We start from the raw sequence: 24,411 nt of genomic DNA, 5'->3' as shown, positions 1-24,411 counted from the left end.
CCCTCTAGTCCAGCCTTGATGGTGGCTGCATGAATATGAGCACCATAACATTAACAACTCCTCCACCTAGCTGCCTTCTTCCATAATGTCATCCTGAGCAGCTGCAGACAAGCAGAGGCTTGTTAAAGTGTTATTTTGGGGTAAATGTCTGAAATAATTAATTTCAACATGATTTTGAACATACTGTTCTCAGAGTGTATTAAGTGGGGTATACTTTTAGTAGAGTGGATTCTTAGTTCTTCTTTTGGGTAAAAAGATTGTTTAGTATGCACTAAAAATACTCCAGTGGTATTATACATGATTAAGGGATGTTCTTTTTAGTGGTGCCCTTATTAGCAAGTGTGCTATGAACAAATGTGTTTATTAGATAGTGAACAGCACTTCAGTTTGCATTGGACCATTAGCTAGCAACCTCTCAGCTGACTTCACTGGCTGATCAGCTGGGGATTACTGTCTAGGGACTGGAATAACATAGCCCAGTGCAGTAAATCACTAATTATGCTGTCAAGATAAAGTATTTGATAATAATGCAAAACTAAATGATTGTTTGGAAAAGCTGATGGTGGTGGTGCTGGCAACTGATGTAATTCATATGAGCTATACAGCAAATAATCCAAAGCCTGAAATGATTTTTTTAAAAGTTATGGCAAAGTTTTGTTCTTATTTTAGTCACTTGGATTATTGCCTGTTATGCTTAGGATGAGACATTTTCTGAACGCATTTAAAGAAACACACACAACTCTAAAAGTAGTTAGCAGAAAAAAACTGCCTGAAAGTCCTCCAAGAAGCTTCCCAGCCCCTGAGAGCTGCTGCTTCAGAGCAATTTTTTTCCACCTGAGAGACACCGAATTACATTTCTGTTTTCTGCCTTCTGTGAAAAAGAGCCACTCAATCATCACAGAATCAACTTGGCTGACTCAGACTTGCTGAAAAGATGAAATTAACTATCTCAAAATCAAAACAATTATGTAAAATAATTTCTTCTCATCACCGCCTCACCAAAACATTACCTAAACTGAACATGGATTGTGTTCTGCGCTCTCTGTGTACTTTGTGACAAGCTTGATTGACTCATTTGAGCAATCAAAGAGGATATTTCCATCTCTGGTAATCTGCTTTTCCATTTTGCTCATGGTTACCACCTTGCAACAGAGGTAGAAACAATGTTTCAAACTGCATGGCAGATTATTGTAAAGAACTGTCAGTTTGTGATTTATTTGTATCGTGTGTAGTTGTTTTATTTCTAAATGGAAACCCTTGAGAGAGGGACAGAATAGGTAGGAGGGGAAGGTAATGTCTCTCATTATGAAAACACAGACATTTTCCTGAGACATGGTTCTGCATCATGTTTGTTAACTTCTCTTGCACCACAACGTGACGGCATGTATGTTGGATTTCAGAGACTCCTGTTCATCCTGCTACTGCCACTGCTAAAACACAAAGTTATGGATACAGATTTCCTCAACAGGAGGAGTGGCAAGCGCAAGAAACTTTGAGAAGTCTGGTGTATGCAAAATCTCAAGGAAGAGCAAAGGACACTGCAGGATTCAACATGCTGGACAATTAAGGGAGATGAAGATTTCAAAGCACCTTTGAACTGTAGTAGTTAATCAATACTCTGGAGAACATAAATCTGTGCTAAAGATTCAGCATTTCAAATTAAAATAAGGAGCTCTTCTACAGTAAAACCAGCAAAGGCCAAAGAATGTTCTTAATCTCTAAAGGTTTAAATAAGGAATTTCAGAAAAATCAGTCTGTCCATATCTGTCATGCAAAAAAATCAACTAATGAACATTTTGTATCTGTTTAAAAAATAAAAATCTTTAAGATATTCATGTGAGTACAAAAATATTGATTCACATGAAACAAGGCTATTAGATTGCAGTATTATAATGTTATCCAGCATAGTCCAGATTGCATAAATTCTTTGACAGATAAGATGTTTTCATCCCTTTAGGTAAACAAACAAACAAACAAAAATAGGGAAGGAACACTGTTTTCTAAGTTTGTTGATGTCGTGAGTGTTGGGACACAATAAAAGCAGTTCCTCAGTCTGTGGAGTGCAGCTGCCTGGGGCTTGGCTGCTGGCTGGGGTTAAAGCATGACACCAGTTAACTTCATTCCCTCATCCTCCTCTCGCTCTGTCATACACAGTCCCAGAGAAAAACCTTTTCATCCTATGAGTTCAAGCTCATGGCTGCCTTTAACTTGAGTTTAACTTTGCTTTTATTTAGCTATCTTCTACAGTTCTTCTAAGATGAAGGGTGGTACTTGCAGACAACGCTTAAAACAATATTTATGTCAACCTGTTGTTACACTAAGTTTGAGAGAAACCAGTTCAGGGTGGTGAAGAGAAACATTATGTAATATGGTTCAGCTTCAGTTCAATGGACTAAATTGGTTAGACAGGTCACTATCCCACAAACTAGAGCAAATCATTTGGAACAAGGAAAGTATGGTGGCTGTTTTTGCTAAGGAGTGCCCTGTTGGATTTTTATTAGAAACTGTTAGGTATGTACATAGTGTTAAAAGCTCTGAGCATTTTTTGTCTTTAAACTGTGAATAAATGTGGTTGGTCACAGCACAGTACTAGGATGCAAAATGCTCTTGGGAACTCTTTGAATAATTAAAGAATGGTGACAGGATAACACCCATCCCATTTCTTGCTGAGGAAACAATATGGCTATATATTATAAATTATGGCTAATTATCTCACATCCTGTTTCCTCAGAGCCCTAAACACAGGAAGCCTTTTCTTCTTCCAGATATTCAATATTGCTGTTAATAGCATCTTTCATTTCTACAGTGGGATGTATTCCAGAGAATTACAGTCTATCTCCATGGTGCCCAGTCAAAGTGTGACCAACAACCTGGCATAACAAGAGAAAAATTCCAGTCAAGACCATTGTAAAATTCCTCTGATCCTTGACAAAAGGGTTGCTGCTACCCACAAAGAACTGAGAAAGCCCGATATCCCAAGGCTTTGTCCAAGATCTGCAGCTTCAGAGCTAGAACATACTTTATTTGAACAGGAAACTCCTGGGAACTGATATGTTGTACTAAACACAGAATACTGTGAATCTGAAATGTGTGCTGTCAAATTTTATCTGATCTGATCCCGTCCATCTTTTTAAACTCAGTTTTCTCAAAAATTAGGCCAACAGGGACAATTGTCTATACTTTACTAAATGGCAAACTGGCAAGTGGCCAGTTCTAATGTATACAGTAGAACCAGTAGCAACTGAGCAGTACCTTTGAATGAATTAGAAGACAAAGAAAACTCACCAAAAACCAACCAACCAACCAACCAACCAACCAACCAACCAACCAACCAACCAACCAACCAACATATCAAAGGAGAGGCTTGATAACTTTTTTTCCAACATGGTGGCTAGCACTTGTGACTCTTGGGTTTGTCCTGTGTAGGGCCAGGAGTTGGACTTTGATGACAACTTGTGGATCTCTTCCATCTCAGAATATTCTGTGATTCTGTGATTTATTAAAACAAACAGAAGAAAAAAGGAAACAGAACAGTTGTCTATACTTGACTGACTATACTTTCAAAAAAGATTTTTTTAGGTGTTAGACCATACTTTTATATTACCTTTGGCTAAAAAGAAGTCTGAAATTCCTCACCAGTCTGTGTTAACTCATCCTACTTACTTTTATTTATAGACTATCACACTGTATTTCTAAACAATGAAACTTGCAAGCAAACACATACTGCATGTAAATAAAAAACTAGTCTCTGAATCAAAGCTTTTAGAACAAGAAAAAACTAAAAGCTCTATCACTGAAATAATGTTCTCTGTGCAGCCAAGTATTTCAGTCATCTTGACAAGAAAACATACAATCTACTTACTTGGAAATATATATATATATATATAAATATATAGCAGAATTTCAAAATTAAGAATTCCCTAAAAAGAAATGAGAATGCCAGTAACCAAAGACAGACACTTCAGAACACCACATTATTGGAACAATGAACTAATCCACTTAGTCTATTTTCAGTTAACTGGGGCTTTTTTTGCATAATATATAATCACAAGACAAATTAAAAACAGAAACAAAAATTTATTGTTGGAAAGAGGGACAGACAGAGTCCCAAAAAAACCTCTCTGAAAAAATTATCAAGCTAACAATTTTTAATTATTTCAAAGTTAATAAGAAGACAACATCCAACACTAATTTTTCAAGAACAACTGCTGCCAAATCACTCTGGTTTCCTTTTATAGGAAAATATCAAGCCCCTTGTATAGGGCAGACAAAGAACTTACCATATATTTGATTTTAGTTGACCTTTCAATGTTGTTTAACCTAAAAGAGATTGAAAATTAATTAAAAATTGTAAAAGCAAGTAAAAATCTGTTTCAAATAGAAAGGGGACAATCTGATACAAACACTTATGGTGGACAGGGATAAATGAATGGGCTTCTGATGCAGTAGGAAGGATCATAGATAGGAATCAGTACAGCTTTTCAAAAGTATAAATTTTAAACTAAAGAAATGGCCTGCTTGAGGAAGGAGACTTTGGAAGGAGAGCCCATCACCAGAGATCTTGAAGTATAGACTGAGTGAAGGAGCATCATATACATGACTAAACTTGCATGGGGCAGAGAGAGTGAATGAGCTCTGAATAAACTCCCAATGTCCACCTTTTTATGCCATTTGCATCTATCTACATTCTTTAAAGCTCAAAATCCAAGAGCCCAATAGATGAATATTTTATTAATTAAATGAGCATCTGAAATTGGACAGCAGAAGTATTATATCATAAATAGTTCTTCTGTTCCCTGGGTATAGCATATTTCAGTGGTTTAACTGATGAGTCCCAACAGTGTTACAGCAGGAAAAACAATCCACTATGCTAAAGTTTTTTCACTCCTCTCTTCCAGAGATAGAATGTAGTACTGGCAGCTTCAAAACCCCAGAAATACCATTTCAGGTTCATTACATTGAAAAAAGTAATAATAAAAGTAAAAATAATAATAAAAGTAGTAGTAATAATAATAATAATAATGTCACTTACCTGCGCCGTCACTGCAATGTTGTGTTAATGGCAAATGGTGTAGGATGGCACAGAATACTTCCAAGTTAAGAATTTAAATTCACACCACAAATAAGCAGTTGTCACTCTTCTTACATTCTGTCCCACAGCCTGCTCTTACTTAATTCAAGCTCCCCTCTGTACTCCATGACAATTCTAGTTTCTGCTCTCATGGATAACTACCATTTTGTCCTCCAGTGTCCCATGCTTGACTCATGCCTACTTTCATCAAGCATCACCTCCCTTCCTTTGCTCTACCATATTGTGGTCAAAATCTCTTTGTCAGTTCTGCCATCATCTCCCCCTCTCCCTCACCCCAATACCTGTCTTATTTCTAGTATCACACTCCCTGTTGCTCCCCTCTCCAGATGACCATACCCTCTTTCACATTGTTCTCCCTGCATGTTCTCCAGTTTTTCTCTGGAACATCTGGCTTCTGATCATACTCAGAGCTGTGCCATGAATATGGCTTTGCTTGTGCTTCCACACCATGCTGGCATCTGGAAAGAAATGTAAGTTGGTGAGAGGGTCTGCTCCAGGGAAGTTTCTAGGTCCCATGGATACTGGAAAACTCTGAAAATGTGGGCAGAGTAAATCTCCCAAACAAAACACAGGGCACGCACAAAGGGCCTCCAAAGTACCACTAAAAATTGTGTGTCTCCTACAGCCTGAGGTTTACTCATGGTCTTTCAGCAGAAAATTCATATCTAGCTGGAAATGAAGAAACAGCCCTACTCATACCTACCTAGAAAAGACAATAGGCAACAGTAACTGCCTCTACTAGTCCCATCCTTCACCTGCAAAGGATTTATTGGTGTGGTGTCTACCTAAACTAAGGATAACCTCTGCCATCAGTCACTTGGAGAAGCTGAAGCCTTCAGAACACATTAAAACAGACTATAATGTTTTTACCACTGTAAAACATGAAACCAAAATTTTATCAAATGTCAAAAAATCACAAGATTGGCTCCCAGATACTTCAATTTTGAATTTAAGATTTTTCCTTTCAGCAAAATTGGCTGGTGCTGACAACTCATCCACTAATTCAGAAATATTAACAATTTCTGCATCCATTCCTATCAACTTTGCCCCAACTAATACTTACTTTCCTGCCATCTTCATCTCAATCCCTAATGACATTTCAACTATCCCTTCATGTCAAATCATCCTCCTGTCTTGATTTTTGAGAAAAATACTAATGGTTGCATGAACGACCAATAAATTTAGGAAAGTGCCTGTATCACAGGGTTTGCTGAGATTAGTAGAAAATCAGAGTTCATGACCCTCTTTTTCTACACTGCTGTACAAAACCTAAACTCCACTTCCCCTTTCAGCAGGCACAGAGCTCACAGAAGGAGAGACATCTCAGGCTCACCTTTGGCAGATCTGACCAGCTGCTCATCCTTGCCAGACTCCTTCTGGGAACAGACATCCAACAGGACAGGACTGTCCTTCAGCCCTGACTGGACTGGAAACATCTGCAGGCTGGAACTTCATGTACACATAGGAAAACTAAAGACATATTTGCCAGAACTGGCAGGAGCAAAGTCACAGATGTCTGTCACACTTTCCCCCCCCTCATCATAAACAGTGTACAGAACACATCCATCTCAAAAGGTGAGTGAGAGAGGGCCAGTTGTGTGAGTAGCCAAAAAGGCCAGTGCTGGGATGGATGTGAGACAGACAATCAGAGGATCAAACGAAAGTACAGACAGCACATCACAGGTGATGAGTGCTTCTCTTTGCATTCCTCCCTCTCACAGATATTTCTCTTCAGCTTGCCTGGCTCTTCTGTGAAACATGATCTGTGCAGCACAAGTGGGTGACAGCAACATCTTCATGACTTGTGGCAGAAACGGTGAATTCCAGCCCCTCTCTGCACCTGTGAGCCCCAAGCGACTTAGTAAACATTTTAATGAAAAGATTCAACAGTAATAAACAGTAACATACAGTAGCTGTGTATAGTATGCCCTCCTTGTGTAGTTAAAACACAGCACTTGTGTTTGTAACAAAGCTTTCTTTAGTGACAATTTTCCTAACACCTTATTCCTTTATTTATATAATCCCATTGAAGAATTTGAGGAATTTATTAACCTTAATCACTTTAAAGTCAGACTTATCTTAAAAATTTAATCTCCATTCCTAAATCTATGTTTTCCAGTATTTTCCAACTATGGGAATAGTCTTACTTCTTATTACATTTCCCTGCAGCCTTCTAATGAACACGGTCTTTTCCAACCTTCCTATCACTCTTCTTACATTCTGTCCCACAGCCTGCTCTTAATTCAAGTTCTTCTGATATGATCCCAAATTAATACTCTCTCAGCAATCATGCCAACTAATAAGGTATCATAACTCTTGATAAACTGACACATTTTACCCGATTCAGGCCGTGACTTCATTGTGAACACAAGGAGACACCAAACTAAGCCTGCGTATTTGGGGTGTGAAAAACGCCAATCACTTGTTTTTAAAATTTTAAAAGTTTAATAGTAATAAAATGGTTATAAAAATAGTAATACAATTAGAGTAATAATAATTTGGACAATTTGAATTAGGACAATATGAGACAATAGAGACAAAGAGTCACAGACGTCTGGTACCTTTTTCTGGGCAGCACGAGTCCGAAAAAGGACACCCGTTAACAAAAGATTCACCCTTAAAAACAACAGCCTGTTGCATATTCATACACTTCATACATGATGCATAAATTCCATACAAATACAGGATTCTGTCTGGTCATCGTCAACTTCTTCCTCTGAATCCTAACAGCGCCTTTGAGGGGGGAAGAAGTTCGTTTCTTCTGATAACAGGACAATAAATTCTTGTTCTCTGAAAGATTTAGGTGTCCTGTGGCTGCTATCTCGCTGCGAGTTCCTTCTTTAAAAAAAAGTATCCTACATAGCATAGTTTCTATTTTAACATGTTTTATAACCTAAAGCTATATTGAACACACTACTTAAAAGAATTAATACAGCATTACTTTCTAACAAAGCACAACACATATAATATTAATTTGGATATTTGCGAAAAGCCAATCAAAAAATACGTGCATTTTTTCCTGCCGTTTGTGGCTATAGCAGGTGCGCTGCCCTGGGGGTTCAGCTGCGGGCTCTCCGCGGCGCTTCCCACCCTCCGCCGCCTCTGAGCCCGAGCTCCGCTGCTCTGGGCCTGGCGGCGCTGTGATGCAGCCGGAACGGAGCAGCGCACAGAAGCGGCAGCTGCGCTGAGCTGCTTTCCTGGCTGCCATAATGACATAATGAGGACGTACGGCACCACGGCAAACTCTTTTAACATAAGTGCCTACGGAAATGTCCGAGGATGAGACGTCACGGCCAGCACGAACCGCCGCTGACTGCGCGGCGCCGTGGGGCCCCGCTTCCACTCCCTGCAGGGCCGGACCGACGCCGCCCGCCACACCCTCTTGTGGTCACGGGACTCCGTCCAGTGTGCCTGACTGAGTTACAGCGCTGCAATTACTCCTACTGACTAAATAAATTAAATTTAAAAAGGCTTGGCACTCGGGGGAGCCCCGCGTCGCAGAAACATGACGTCACCGGCCGCGCAGCCATGTCTCGGCCGCGCCCGCCCGCCGTGCCGCCACCAGAGGGCGCCCCCGCCCGCGGCGCGCGGCCCCGCCCCGCCTCGGCCCCGCCCCCCAGCCTCATTGGCGCCCGGCCGGGGCGGGGCCTCCGGTCACGTGCCCTCTCCCCGCCTTCCCCGCCGGGCGGTGCTGGAGGACCTATCCCATAATGCTCCCTGGGGGCGGCACGGGGCGGCCTGTAGGCGTCTCTCTGTGCCACCGGGGCGCCGCCTCTGCCGGAGCGGAGCAGCGCCCCCGCCCGGGCCCCGCCGGCGCTGCCGCCGTGCTCCCCGGCCACGCGCGGACATGTGGCAGCGCGGCGGGCGCTGAGCGCGCGGGGCCCCGCGAGCCCCGGCAGCCCCGAGGCGGCGGAGGGGGCGCGGGCAGGCGGACTCGCCGCTCCCTGCGGGGCAGAGACCGCGCCGGGGAACGCCGCGGCGCCAGGTGAGCACCCGCGATTGCTGCCCGCCGCCTCCCTCGGGAATTTCCGCGCGGCGAGGGGAAGTGCTCGGGGCCGCGGGCCGGGCGCTGGCGGGCCGGGAAGGGAGGGCAGGCTGGAGGCGGTGCGGTCCCGCTTCGGCCGGGGCCTTCGCCCCTGCGCGGAGCCCGCCGGGCCGGGGCGCTCCCGCCGCTCGGTCGGGCTGGGGCGGAGTTTGCTGCCGGCTCCGGCCGCGTTTTCCCCCCTTCCCTCCCCTCCCCACCCCTCCTTGCCGCCCGCGTCGTGGCGCCGAGCGGGAGCCCGGCCCGGCCCGGTGCTGGCGCTCGGTGGCCGCGGCGAGACGCGGGTCCGGCTCCCGTGCCCGCCGGCCCCCCTGGGGCGGGAGGGCAAACAAAGCGGGGCGGCCGGGGCGATCCGCCGGCCCGCTCCGTGCCGAAAGCTTTTGAGAAGCCGCACCGGGAGGAGCAGCAGCCCTGCCCGCTAACCCGGGAGCCGGGGGGAACAAAGATACGGCCCGCGGAGCGCCGCCGGCCCTCTGCTCCCGGTGGGGTGGGCGCACGACCGGGAGCCTGGAGCTGTGAACACCGGCGGGTTTTGCTGGAGGAGCGGCTCCTGCGAGCTGAGAGTTGCGGAGGAAATTGCACAGAGAGGCTCAGCTCAAAGCCCAGCTCTGCTTTTGTGCTGCTCTGGGATCGCGAGTTAGACAGCAGCAAAGTTGCGCAGGGGGAGCGCTGGAGCCTGGAAGCAATTTACCGAGCCACTGAGATAATCTCCAGTTCTTGAATTTTATAGTACATGGTGTCCTAGTTTCTTTTTTTTTTCTCCTTTGGTGAGTATTAAAGAATATTATTAGCCTGAGCCCAAAATGTAACTCATCTTTGACAGTCCAACTTCACATTTATAACTTCAAAACAAAGCAGCATTGTTAGGACTAAAATCTGTCCGCGCCCTCTCACGATGTTTTGCTCTTAGACTACTAATTAATTTTAAATTCTTAGGGAGAATGAGATAACAGAGAGAAAGGCCGGATAGTTACCGTGTGTTTAGTATCAGTAACTAGGTGCTGTTGGCAAAGAGTAATTTATTTAAAATGTCAGGAAACAGTTAAGTCTGTGCCCATCTAAGTAATAATTGTATCATGGATTGGAATGTCCGTGATTATTGAATAGCTGTTTTAAGTTTGGAATTTTATAGCTTCAGTAACCTTAAAGGGAAATCTAGCTGAGTGTCCAGTGTGAAGTTTGTAGATCACTGATGTGTTGGGGGCTTTTGATTTTCTTTGCAGTGGATCATACTTTTAAGTATAATCTGACTTAAATTTTACTATGTAGGTGTTCAGAGCCTTACACAGGGGAGAGCCATTTTGTCATGATTTCATTTGCTCTTAGCAGAAATAAGTTGTAGGCTTCTTGAAATGACAGTGACAAAAATTTGCTGTTATTTGGTTGATTAGATGTGATAATCCATGTCTCATCTTTTTTAACTGGAAAAGCTGTATTTAGAAACTCATAGTATTAAAAGAAAATGGATGGCATCCTCTTTAGTGGCATGGAAAATACTTGGAAATGATCCCAAGTAGTTTTTCAAGTATTTCCTTTAACAAGGAATACGGTGTTTGATTTTGTGATTTCTTAAGATGAGACATATTGGAGGTGGGGAGGCTATTTAGGCATTTAGTCAGAATATTACATCTTTTTAAGCTTTCTTTTCAGCAGTTTACATTTGCTGATGTGTCAGCTTTCAGAGTGACAAATTACACAAATAAAAAAATATGTCACTTTTTTTTCTTGTATCACTGACCTTAAAGTCTGCTTTGGAATGAGCAGAGCAGGTAACAGCTTTGTGCCTATGTGAGGAAATCTGTCTCTCAAATGGTCATGGAAGTGAATGTTTTTTCTGACCTTCTTAAATAGCAGCAATCCTGGGTTGACTAGTTTTTACCTCATATTTGGGTTGCCTTTGGAAACAACTCTCCAAAGTTGCATGGTATATGGTGAATGTTTTGACCATGATTTTATGGTTCTCCATCACATGTGAAGGTTGACTTTGTTGCATATGTGCAGATTGTTGAGTTTTACCCAATGGGCAGTTGTAAGTTTATTTTATTTTCTAGTTAGTCAGCTGTTGCCTTGGAAACATCTAGATGAGGAAGAGTTTCTCTGTGCTCTCAACTGGCTGTAGTTTGATGCAGTTGTTGCATGGCTTCTAGCCCCTGGTTTTGTAAAACTTGCAGACAGTTCTGCTCATCATACACGATTGCTCTTTTCAGGTTACATATTATTGGTTTTTGGTTTTATCCTGTTACAGGGTTTCTTTGCAGAATCTTCTCAGTCTTCTGCTGTCCCGAGTACTAAAAAACCTGTGCAAAAACTTTAAATTACTTAAATTGGCTTTATATAGTAATTAAAAGGTAATTTATCTTTCAAATAATGATGTATTTAAACATACTTTATATTAATAGGGGTGGAAAAACTACTGCTGGTAAAAGCTTGTAGGGCTGACTTGCCATACCTACAGCAAAATTCTTGAAGCCTGGCTTTCTGTCAGTCTGCTGTTCAGTGTTCAGATTTTCTTTGCCAACAGTCTAAGGTGAGGGACAAAAACTGTCTTTCCAGGTAATACCTATAAAAAACATGCAGAACAATTCCTCATGGTGGCTAAACTGACTATTCAGTGCTGTCAAGCATTGTTATCAGTTTTTCTGAGTGAATTTATAAATGGTTATAGTTAATGTGCTAAACTCTTAAAAAAGGCTGAAGTAGATTTTATAAATCTTGACATTGTCCAGTTTTTCTGCCTTTTTTTTAATTACAGGTTGGAGGCGGAGTATTAAGCATCCTCTGTGCTCGTCAATGCCAGAGATCTCTAAGTGCACATGCTTTTGAGCGCTTCAAAACAAGGGCTGTTCATGGCTGTTCAGCAATGTAGACACATTTTGTTTCACCTGTTTGTACTAGTCCACCTTGCCCTGAAAGGCAGTGAGCTTGATTGCAGGTCTGTGTGCAGTGATATTGTATCTTCCTAGTTGTTTGGTCTTTTCACCCAGCTGGTGAGGATATGGACACAATTTGCAAGAATGTTGCTTAACTTTGATACCCTGAACCAATTGATTCTCTTGTGTAGCAACATAGGTACAGTCATGAAGTAGCAAAGGGAGGGCCCTAGCTGTAAGATACACACGCACACACATACATACACATGAATAAAAAGTGAGTGTACCTCTACCTTTCTGTTTGCTAAAGCTGCAGCTCTGCTGTCTCAAACAGCTGTGTTTGAGAGGTTTGTCACCTCTGCATCTGGCTCTGGTGAAGCACCAAAGGCATGATGAGGGTGATGCCTTGGAAGGGCTCTCAGGTTCAATGTACATAATCTGTAAGTGCCCCACGCCACATCCAAAAAGTAGTTTTTCTCTGTTGGGAGCTTTAAAAAAAACAACCAACTGTGTGGGTTTAATTCAGCCTGGCTTTTAGTGGGGGCAGAGGAAGCCACAGAGGCTGCTTCTGAGAGAGAAGCTCCTTGAAACTTGTACTATGTCCAGCAGAGCCAAACCCTGAAGGCTCTGATGGTGGCCATATTGGGTGGCCTAATTAGAGAAGCAGGTAACACCTCTGTGATGACATCTTTAAGAAAAGGAAAAGCCATGCAAGGCAGCTGCTGGGGCCATGCTGCCAGGGGCCATCCTGGCACCACAAGTGGCTGCACAGCCAGGACCGTGCAGCCAGGGCTGTCTGGGCATGGTCTGTGGTGAGCTGTGCTTGCTTGGCCACTTCTAACCAGCCGTGCTGCAGGCAGAAGGGCAGGGTGGCAGCAGCTTCTCCTTTTTGGTGCCCTGCATGAAAAGAGGCGCTGAATGGAGCCAGCGGCCAGTGCTGCCCATGCAGTGCTGGAGGGGATCATATGGCTGACAGCAAGGGGCACGATGAGCAATTCCCTGATGTGGAGCCCAGATGGGAACAACCTTTCAGCACTACAAAACCCCATAAGAACTTTTGGATTGGTAGAACTTGAGAGCAAACAAGCCTACAAATAACAGTTCTCTCCCGAGTCAGAGAAAAGGAGAAGGTGAAGACACATGAGGAGAACACAATGGAGACAGTAAGGTCTGTGAAAGGAGGGAGTGGGAGGAGGAGGTGCTCCAGGTATCAGAGCTGAGATTTTTCTACAAGCTGTGGTGAGGACTATAGTACAACAAACTGTTTTTCCTGTAATTCATTAGGTTCATGGAGGGATGTAGAGGTTGTAGAGGTCCGCTTGCAGCCCATGGGAAAAGGTGCTCATGCTGGAGCAAGGAGATGCTGAAAGGCTGTAATCTTGTAGGGAGCTCAAACAGAGAGATAGAGAAAGGACCCTTGCTTCCAAAGTAGAGCAGCTCATTCTCAAAAGACTAGCCCCCTTGAACTAATGACCCACGAAAAACAGTTGTGGGAAAACTATTTGCCTGTGGGAGGAACTCACTTTGCAGCAGGTCAGGCAGGACTCTCACTTGTGAAAATTAAAACCACGCTAGAAAAGTTCACAGAGAACTGTCTCCTGTGAGGAACATCCCTTGGCACAGCAGATAAAAACCAAACTCCTTTCTGTAATCAAACTGAAAATTTTTTTTAAAAATAACAAACTGACTAAAGACACCCATGTTTTGTCTCTGTGCTGTTGGTGGGAAGGAAGGAGGGACTGGAGGGAGGAACAAGGTGTTCTAGAGCTTTATCTTAGTTCTCAGTATTCTCTTTTAAGTCTGTTAATAAATTTTCTTTATACTATTTAAGCCTATTTTGCCCTTTAGTGTTTTCTCCTAATCGTTATCTCAACCTATGAGCTCTTCAGTTTTTCTTTCCCCTTCCTCTTCTCAATTGTAGCAGAAGAGAATGAGTGTATAGTTTTTGTGGGTGCTTGGTGTTTAGCCAGTGTCAAATCATGACACTAAAAAAAAAAAAAATAGGAAAGAGGAAGCTGCCTCTTCTTGAAAGATTTAACTTTCCTATGTCCTTTTATTGCAGTGCATCAAGTTTCCTAAAGCCTTGCAGCTGGAGAAACAAATACAATATAAATGTAGAAGTTGTCACTTCTAAACTTGGGAAATTGTTAACTGACTTCACAAAGGACTGTCAAAATACTGCATTTAATTTATTCAGGAAGCAAATACATACACACACACACACCCCCCTGTGTCGGCATTGTACATCTATGTTTTATATTTGTGTATGTTTTGCTAGGTTGAATATTTTCACCTACTTATTTTTTATTAGCAAGTTACAAATTTACTTTGATGAAATTATAGTATTGTTCTTTCTTTTTTTTCCTCTGTGAGAACACAGAATTGGAATTTGAACTCAAAAATATTCTGCCATAACAAAAATGAAAAAGTAACATTTTAATTTTATGGTTCTGTGATTGGTGGTATTTCTTCTTAACTTACTAAGATTTCAGATTTTGCGTGTGCATATGTATATAAATATAGATGTGTGTGTGTGAATAAAAGAATATGTAGAGAGAATTGGGAAGTAGAAATGTTTTCCAGTAGCTGTTTTTTAAAGCCTAATAAACTGCAGTATCTGAACACTTTTTCTAAAAGACACTAATAATGTCTCTCTTAATGTGTTTTGTAGTTTAAGGATTGGTGAGCTCACTTTAAAATGCAATGGTTAGGGGGGAAATTACTGCTTAACTGTGATCTGCCTTTGCAGGTACTATTTATGAGTAAACCTGAGTGATGCATTTAGTGGTACTTGAAACTTTTTCAAGCAAGTACAAAATTGCTTGGAAATGTCAATGGAGTTAACCCTTGCTGTCTCTGGCTTGCTGCCTGGCTTTTGTTAGACTGCCAGCAGTAATAAAGAACGTGAAATTCCATGTGATCAGTGTCTGATAAAAGTCTTCATCTCTGTCCATATCTTTAGATAGCAGCACGGGCCAAAACTGGAGCAATGACTACTTGTGCTTTTCCTTGCTGTGCCACAGGAGAGATGGAGACACTTACGTGAAAATGAGTTGAACTGATATTAAAAATTTGGATGTTGAGGTAGAATCTGAAGGTAGGCTTGTGCTCTTAATTGGCCTGCTTGCTATTCAGAGTGAATAACTTCAGCAGTTCTGGACATAGGAGCGGCAATGAAATTCTCCTATGCTTTCCATATAGCTGCTGAATAAGCACTTTCTATATGCAGTTTTGCTTATTCAAAACGTTCTTAGTTTATCAGTTGTTAGGTAAGAGGTAGTGACCATTGTGGATAGATGGGTGTAACAAAAAGTAATTGGAAGTCCTGTGAAACAGCTGGAGGAAATCAATCTGTTAGGGCTACCTTGAGCTCATTGGAGTTTTGGTTTAGAGATGTTACCAAATAAAGATACTTCTAACAACGAAAGTAAAATATATTCTTCTCTCTAAAGCTATGCAATTTTGATTTTAAGATGCAATTTCATCAGCCTAAGCAAGAAAGGTACATTATGCAAGTCTTGGAGAAGTTAGTAGGTTCCAGTGGTTATTTGTGGCTCTTATTCTGGCAAGAAACTTTGAATGACAGTGGAGTTCCTGGCTGTGGGGAACTTCTAGTGTTGTTAACATGGAAAGCTTAAGTTCTTTTTGCAATGGCATAGAATAACAATTGTAATAAAGCCTATGTTGGTCACTTAAGAATTCACAGTAAAGTACTGTTGTGTTATAGATAATTTCTTGCTGCCATATATAGGGTGAAGCCAAAAAGGGGATTAGCATGACTGTCTATTAGACTCACTTCACAAATTGGAAGGAAAGGTAATGGAGTTCAGGTTGTATTTTCCAGCTCAGATCTGAGGTTGCCATCTTGCATTAGTAGTTTATTACCTTTCTTTGCATTGATGTTCATATTAAGAAGGACCTTTTCTTACAAACCTGTCTTCTGTTCCTGGCTGGGGTTTTCTAACTTTATTTTAGCTGTCTTGAAAGTTATTGCTGAGTAAGGACTGTGAAAACAAAATCAACAGTAATTGAAACTGCGTACTCCCCATCTATCTGCTACTTCTGAAATGGCATTCAAGGCATTGTTATCTACAGATATTGTAGGAGATTTTGTACAAAATACAATTACGCTTAAAATTATTACAGTAGTTGTAAATCCTTCTCAAGTTCTCTTTTTCCACAAATACAGCATTTCATTTTGTTCAGGTTTTGTAAGAGGTTAGCGTAGGTCTTTGACCTGAGCTTATGAAATGCTGTTATTCCAAGCAAGAAGGAGCTCGAGGGCTGTGTTTTTGACACCATAGCTTTCATCTAGTGTGGGTTTTTTTAAAGTGTATGCCTCAGAGAGGCAACATGTGCTTTTAAATGGATATGTTATTTTCTCTCTTTTGTTTGTTTTTGACTCAGTGTCTGTATATTTTACTTGTAATAGTAATTTTTTTTTTGCAGAAATGCAATTTTTTTATTTGTGAACATTACATAAACATGATACAAATCTAAACCCTTGACTTGATGTTTCAAATAAAAGAACAGCATGCTTTTAATAGAAGACTCAAATTCAGGGTATTTTTATCAAGGCTGTGTCTATCGTTCTATGCAGTCTTCTGTAGTCCTTTTTATTTCCCATGAAAGTTAAACCATAAAGTTATAGGGAAGCCTGTGCATTACATAAATTTTGTTAAGAGAATGTCCTTCATTTTGCAGGGGTTCAACATGCAGAAGCTGAAAAATAGGAGTACTGTGGTTTAGGTAAAAGAAAAAATAGTGGTAGTCTGTAGTTGGACAAATGCATTCTGTTTTTCTTCCTTTGCTGCATTTGTCCTTTTTGTCTACAGCTCGAGATGCTTCTCTAATCACCTACCACTCTTACTCTGTTGCCCCATTACTTTTTGCATCTTAAATATGCTTCTTGCTGCTGCCCCAGAGCTTTTCATTTGAGCTCAGTCTTACTCCATCAGTTTTGCCCATCATTTTTCCTTCCCCTCTTAAAAAGTCTCATTCGCTGCTTCTGTCTTTGCAAGGTCTCCTGGTTCAGCTCCTGCATCCCTGATGCTTGAGTCTGGCTATTTGGGTATGATTAGGATGGTATTAAGAAAAATAAAGATAGTCTTTCTAGTTTCTTTAGCATCAGAGAGATGACTGCAACAAGTCCTGCTGTGTTGCCATAGCAGTGGCTGAAGTATGCTCATTCAGCTTGTGGGAATGTTGTATGTGCTGTGTAGCAGTGGGATAGGAACTTCAAATTATTTGTGTATGCTTAGCACGGATCAAGATTATGGGGGGAAAATTAAATGCAACGACGAGCAAGGGTTACTGACTAAATACAAACCTTTTATTCCCTCCAGATCTGTGACATGGCTCTATTTGGAAGGGTTACGTGTGTGGAAATCATGTTCTTACTCTCCGTGACCCACTGCCAAATATTTGCACTTTGGTGAAAGCATGAAAATACTAGTGCTTCCAAGTGGCTAGAAAAAAGTACATTAAAAAAACAACCCTGTTCTAGGAAATGGCAGAGCCATTTTTGCTGACTTTGGTATGTAATGCTATCCCTTCCAGCTGCAAAAGTATGCATGTGACTAAGGAGCCTGAACAGCAGAAGGCAAGGTCCTGAGTTTAAGCTGATTGGATTTAGTTGCTTGAACCATGTGCACTTTGAAAATAGTACCTAATGCCTAATGAGTTCCTGTTATTTGTAAATTTCAATTTCACTCAGTTTAGTCACAGACTACTTAGACCAAAGTGCTGAATTCTAGATTTTGTGAGAGCGTGTTACGTACATTATTTTCTCTTTAATATTTTTTGTATTATGAGAATTACTACAGTATTTCAGTGTTTTGTTGTCAGGATATGAAATGTTGTGACTTAGCCAGTGGCAAACACGTGTTCTTCCTACAGGGTGGTTGTGGTGTAGTGCTTCTTCTGTTGAGCATCTTATCATATGCGTGCATGCGCAGGAGAGACAGCAGAACAGTGCACGTTGCTTTCTCTTCAAAATACTGGCTTGGAAAGAAAAATAAGGTGGGCGTTTAATTTCTGTGAATACATATTTCATCACCTTGTATCAGTCTTTAAAAGGTTTTATTCATCCTGTCTTCTGTATAAATGAAGCTGTTTTTTCCCAAGGGACTTAAACTACAGCTCCAATGAATGTTTCCTCCTTATGGCTATTATGAGCCCAGCTGTGCACTTCTGTAAAGATTACATCTGGAATTGACTTGTATAGTTCAGAACATGTTTGGGAAGCAGTGTTATCTGTGCAGACTTATTGAGGAATTACCCTCCAAGATTGCCTTAGTTTAGCACGTAGTGAAGCTTCACAGCTTTGCCCTTTTGCATTGTCAAGAGCTGACAGAGGCTTGAGTAATATAATTTGTCCTCTAGCAGAACAGGAAAGAGTTTTCTCACAGACTTGAGAAGTGTCACTAAAGAGGCAGCTGGGACATAAGCATAATTTTATATTACAGGTGAGATTGATCAGCTGCGAGCATATACTGTGAATCAAATGAAGCTGCATTGTGACAACTAACTCCCCTAAGTGCCTTTTTTTGTTTTTATTCTGTTCCTTGCTGACTGGCAAGTTTAGCTTTATCTAGTTTTTTGGTCTGCAAATTGAATTTGCCTAAACACAGGGCCATCTTGGTTGTCAGTGGTCACCCTGAAACACAGTGATAGTATAGAGGTGCCACATGGTTATACTTTGACATGTAATGTCACATGGTCTTATGAGCTAACCTCACTGCTGCTGCCAGATACTGAAAATCTTGTGGGATAGTTGATGTACAGTGACTTGTGTACTTCAGCAGATTTCTCCACAGTTTATTATCGCCTTTAAAACAAGTTCAGGAGAGATCCTAAACTTCTGCTATCCATTCTACCTTTTTACACTGTCCAGTAAACAGAAGTGTTTTGCTTGCAGAACTCTACAGTTCAATCTGATTTGTTGCAGCACTTCAACACCCAACATTCTGTAAAAGACATGGTGTCCCCTCAGTTTGTAGAATATTCTCAAATATATGAGGTCATATTAAATAGCATTTTTCTTACTACTCTTATTTTTTGCTTAAGTCTTGCAGGTACTCTTTTGTTAAACTTCATTGAGGAGCACTGGCTATTCTGCTAATTTGACAAGATCTGTACTGCAGATTTTTGAGACAGTTTATAAGCATTATATATATGAAGGAGATTACCTTGTGCGTGTGTGTGTTTGTGTGTCCACTGTAAGGTTCTTTCTTAAAACTCTTGATTTTCTGGATGGTCAGATAGGTTACTGAGGGATAGTCACTGCACCTAAGTCACTGCAGCAGTTCTCAAGCACATTTTGATGGAGTTGTGCCTGCCTTCCCTGTTTAGGAGGCATTTTATTGTGTTGTCCTGTCTGGTGTTGACTGGACATGAGTGTTTGCAGCTGCTATTTGTGTTGTTATTGTTGGTTGGGCCACAAAAAATGAACACATTGATTCTAGTAGGCTACATAGCTGTAGCCACAGCATCTGTAATTGAGGTGTACATGTCAGTATCTTGCTGCTGGATTGTGGAAAGTCTGAGGATAATATCCACTGTGTTGCTTTGGGTGGGGGTGGCTTTTTTGGTTTTTTTTGTGTAGGGAGGGAGCAGAGCAACAGACAGCAGTGTGCTGTTTAGTATGGTATAGTTCTAGCCATTTGGCTTTGGTAGTTTTCTCCTGTGACTTTATCTTGCATTTTCATGGACCTGGCAGCTGATCTAGCTCGGTATTGCTGTATCCTCAAAGGGAGTGCAGTTTGACAACAAAATCTGAGCTTTTTTTGCACCTTACTGCTGTCAAAAGGGGCAATGCCTTTTTATGTCTTCCCTGCCTCATTCTGTCACTTGCAAAGTCTTTGGACCCCTATGGCTCTTAGTGAGTCTGCTCACCATCACTAGTGGTGAGAAACATAGCTGCTTCTTTGGGTGGCAGCAAGCTGTCAGCTCTCTGGGTAATTGCATCCTTAGAGGGTCTGGAAAGAGTCTTTAAATCAGCAGTATCTCCTTGCCTGAATAGCAGTGATTCTTTCCAAGACACTGGATCTACATGAATAGGCTTAAAGCACCTATAGAAAAAGATTTCTCTCTTTATTCCCCAAGGCAGAGCACTGGTCTTTCTTTCTCTTCATCTTTGTTGGTTCTATCGGATTTGATTTGGGAATGCAGACAAGGTGCAATTTAAGCTTACAAAGAGTAAAGATCCTCTTTAAAAGCTTGCTTTTGTGTGCCACTGTAGGTTCTATTCTCACTAATGTGCTGGACCAAGAGATTTTACTCAAAGGAGAAAATCCTCAATAAGTGCTTCCAGATTCTCAATGTAGCCCTCATTTATTGAAGGGCAAACAACATTACTCAATTGTCACTTGAAGCAAGTCTACCTTCCAGGCTCTTCTGACAAATCAGATGTTTTTCCAAATAAAAAATAAAACAACTGTGAAGGTGCTTGATGTACTTGGACAAATACCCAGTAATGTGTTTTTTTTCCTGTTCTGTTTTTTGGTGTATGTGTTATGTTAGACATAGTGATACAAGTAGTCAAAAACTTTTCAAATGTTCAACTGCTCTTGGAAATTATAAGTATTTTCTCAGCCCATCTCTTAGACAGCATACAAGTTCTGGCAAAATGTTTAAATTTTTTCATCAGCAGCTGGACGTGTTCCCAGTAATGGTCCAGAGATTAGGATGAGCCCGTATGAGGAACTTCAGAAGATACATGTTCTGTCATTAACTACTAAAACTACAATAACAAAAACCACCAACAACAAAAATCTGGTTTTGTGAATGTGACTAGTTGTTGAGGTTTGTTTTCTTTAAAAACATATTTCCTGAGGGATTGGCTTAAACATCTTTCCCAGGTTTCTTAATGACCATGAAAATTAATAGGGAAAAACAGAGTCCTTCCTACTACTGCCCAAGAATTTGATGGGACTAAATGGTGTTATTCTTGTTAATTAAGGAAATAAATTCTGTGGACTAAATATATGTCTGACTGTTGTTTCATAATTGAAACTGATTGTTTCTTGAGTTATTAAAAAATCAAAATACAACTAAGAGTCCCCCAAATACTTTTAAAAGTAAAATATTTTTAATAGTAGCAGAACAGTCTAAGTTAATGCAACTATTAGTTGCAACTCTATTAGTGCAACACGTATCTAAAAGGCCGAAAGTTTGATTACAAATGTTTCTTGAGTTAAATCTGTTGCAGAAATGAGTAAGTGCAAAATGATGTCCAAGATAGCTTTCTCACTGGAGACTTCATTGTGTGTGTTCTTGATTTCCATCCCCCTTTCCAGCTGAACTGGGGTACTTGTGTGTGGATGAGTCTCTAGACTGTTAGTGTGGTTGAGGAAGAGTGTATTTAGTTGTTGCATTATATTTACAGGGTATAAAGAATGCTTGTAAAGACTTTGTTTTGTAGTTAGGCAAAAAGGAGGCATGTGCTAATTTCATGTGTCGCTTATAACTAGGCTTCTGTAATTTTTTAATCCAATGCTTTTTCTATGTCTATTTAAGATTATAATATAATAGATCCATTGAGAAATTAAGAGGCATGACTATGAACAGACCAAGTATTTTCTTTCCACATGCACAGTGAATTAGTGTTGAAATACATCTGTATTTTTAGGTTGTGACTTGTATGAAGTAGTTTGTGTGAATCACAGTTGTACTTTTATGATATAGGAAATAGTTTAATGTGTGCATGGTACTTAGTCTGCTTTATGGAGTTGTCTAAATTCTTCATGAAGCTGAGTTCCTCGGAGGGGGACAAATTTGTTACCACAATCTACAGTCAACTCTCTTTAAGAACTTTTGTTGGCAGAAGCATTCCATGTAAACAAGAACAGGACTTTAATTTCCTTGGAAGAATAGCCTGGAAACGTAAACATTTAAGGGAGCAGGGAAATGAGGTAGTGTTGTGTACCTGTACTAGTGTTTCTCATCACTCTTCTCAGTTTAATATACTAGAATACCCATGTCTTTATGTCAAATATGAAATAAAGTAAGATATTTCTCTTAGAAAGTAATTCCATTGAGAATGTCCAAGCACCAAAAAATTACCAGGTTAGCTGTAATGTTATGTTGTCCTTAGGTGTTCTTAGGAAGGATTCTCCAGAGTTTGGAGAGGGGTGTGGTTTCTTGGTGGGTTTTTTTGGTTGGATTTTTATTGGGCTTTTTGTTGTTGTTGGGTTTGTTTTTTTTTTTTTTTTTTTTTTTTTTTGTCAGCACAGAATTCACAGAATCACTGGGTTGAAGGAGACATTCAAGATCATCAAGTTCAAACCATGTGCTAACACCTCAACTAAGCCATGGCACTGAGTGCCACATCCATGTTTTACCACATCCAGGGATGGTGACTCCACCACCTCCCAGGGCAGGCCATTCCACTACCTTATCACCCTTTCTGTAAAAAACTTCTTCCTAATATCCAACCTATATTTCCCTTGATGCAGCTTGAGACTGTGTCCTCTGCTTCTGTCAGCTGCTGTCTGGTGAAAGAGACCAACCCCAGCTGACCACAGCCACCTTTCAGGGAGTTGTAGAGAGTGCTAAGGTCACCCCTGAGTCTCCTTTTCTCCAGGCTAAACACCCCCAGCTCCCTCAGTCGCTCCTCACAGGGTTTGTGTTCCCAGCCCCTCACCAGCCTCGCTGCCTCCTCTGGACGGGCTCAAGCTCTCAAGGTCCTTCCCAAACTGAGGGGCCAGAACTGGGCACAGCACTCACTGTGTGGCCTCACCAGTGCTGAGTACAGGGGAAGGGTGACCGCCCTGCTCCTGCTGGCCACACTGTTCCTGATCCAGGCCAGGATGCCACTGGCCTTCTTGGCCACCAGGGCACACTGCTGGCTCATGTCCAGTGGGCTGTCACCAGCACCCCCAGGTCCCTTTCTGCCTGGGCACTGTCCAGCCACACCATCCCCAGCCCAGAGCAATGCAGAGGGTTACTGTGGCCAAAATGCAGGACTGGGCACTTGGCCTTATTAAACTGCATCTTGCTGGACTCTGCCCATCCATCCAACCATTCCAGGTCTCTCTGCAGAGCCCTCCTACTTTCCAACAGATCAACACATGATCCTAGCTTAGAGTTGTCTTAAAATTTACTAATGAAATATTCAATCCCCTCATCTATGTCATCAATAAAGATATTGAACAGAACTGGCCCCAGCACAGACCTCTGAGGGACACCCCTGGTGACAGGCCACCAGCTGGATGCAGCACCATTCACCACCCCTGTCTGGGCCCAGCCATCCAGCCAGTTCCTAACCCAGCACAGAGTGCTCCTGTCCGAGCCATGGGCTCCAGCTTTTCCAGGCATGTGCTGAGGGAGACAGTGTCAAAGGCATTAACATAGTATAGTGTTTGTGGCTGTCTTATCACATTTTGGGAAAAATAAGTATTCTATTTTTTATGCTGTTTGCTCTGTCTAAATGACCATGTTTTCTTTTACTAATTTTGCTTTTAATCATATAAATGTAGTAACAGTCCAGTGTTAACTCTTCTGCTATTCTAATGCCTGTGATGCCCCTTTTAAAATAGTGGAGAAAACAGTCTTTTCAAAGTTAATTTGTTAAATAGTGTGTAAATTTTGATTATATCTTTTACTTAATTTGTAAAAATTTCAGTAGTATTAAATTCCTGTGCTGTGTTGTGCAAAATGCAATGTCAAACTGATGAAGTTGTGCTGTGCAAAGTGATCTGTGAAATGCATTAGCAGCACTCAGTATCTGTTTAAATACTAGGCTTGTGAGAAGAAAAGGGTAACACCACATAAATGTTTTTGGTTGCTGCATGTCTTGGATTACTGATATTCTGACAGAATTTTAGGATTTCTGTTTTTCTAATTATAAGTGTGTCAGAATTTATGGCATGTCTGTGTCTAGAAAGAGTACAATGGAGTAAAAGGTTACTTTGTCTGGGGAAAAACAATTTGAAGAGCTTCTGTGTTCTGTTTCTGCAATCTGTTTTAGTGAATTCCTGACCTCTGTTATAATAAGTGCGAACTCAAAAGCTACTCCTTAATTTGGTATCTAGGTTGTGTCTATTTAAATAATTTTCTGTGGATTTATGCAGAGAGCAGAATTCTTGGTCTTGTCTTGAGACTGACTTAGCTATGAGGTGTCCTGGGACTTCTGGGGTTGAAACGTGTTTGAGTACAGCTTGTGGAATTTTCGACTTCTGTAAAGCATTGCTGATGTGATGTTTGAATGATGTGATGAAGAGAGGATGTACTTATAGTCTGTGTATAAAATCATCTATACTGCACACTACTGCATGATTTACACTTTCTGGGGCCAAAGCCACTTGTGCAAATCAGAGCAAAAGCAACAGAACACAATCTCCTAAATTCAAATGTGGTTTTCACGGTCTTACCTGTCCTAATTTCACACAGATTTTGCTTGTTGA

At 41.2% G+C, this 24,411-nt stretch overlaps 1 protein-coding gene and 1 long non-coding RNA gene across 4 annotated transcripts in view; one reads left to right on the top strand and one right to left on the bottom strand.

Moving 5' to 3' along the window:
• Positions 1–3,369: 3,369 nt before the first annotated feature.
• LOC135456903 (uncharacterized) lies at positions 3,370–8,451 on the bottom strand. Its single transcript, XR_010442627.1, has 5 exons — positions 8,104–8,451; positions 6,426–6,932; positions 5,033–5,550; positions 4,281–4,320; positions 3,370–3,489 (listed from the first exon to the last, which is right to left on the bottom strand). It is a non-coding gene; the product is annotated as an uncharacterized LOC135456903 (long non-coding RNA).
• A 478-nt stretch (positions 8,452–8,929) lies between these two features.
• SCAF11 (SR-related CTD associated factor 11) overlaps positions 8,930–24,411 on the top strand; it is a 48,550-nt gene continuing 33,068 nt past the window's right edge. For 2 of the 3 annotated variants that reach the window (XM_064701824.1, XM_064701822.1), the window contains exon 1: positions 8,930–9,077. The gene's annotated coding sequence lies outside the window, so the exon portion shown is untranslated. Of the gene's footprint in view, positions 9,078–9,368; positions 9,902–24,411 lie in introns of those variants that run through there. The other variant, XM_064701823.1, reaches the window with a different exon arrangement.

This window comes from Zonotrichia leucophrys, chromosome 1A (assembly GCF_028769735.1).
Source record: "Zonotrichia leucophrys gambelii isolate GWCS_2022_RI chromosome 1A, RI_Zleu_2.0, whole genome shotgun sequence".
Lineage (NCBI taxonomy): Eukaryota > Metazoa > Chordata > Aves > Passeriformes > Passerellidae > Zonotrichia > Zonotrichia leucophrys.
The sequence above is the reverse complement of the archived record's forward strand: the minus strand, read 5'-3'. Positions and strand labels throughout refer to the sequence as shown.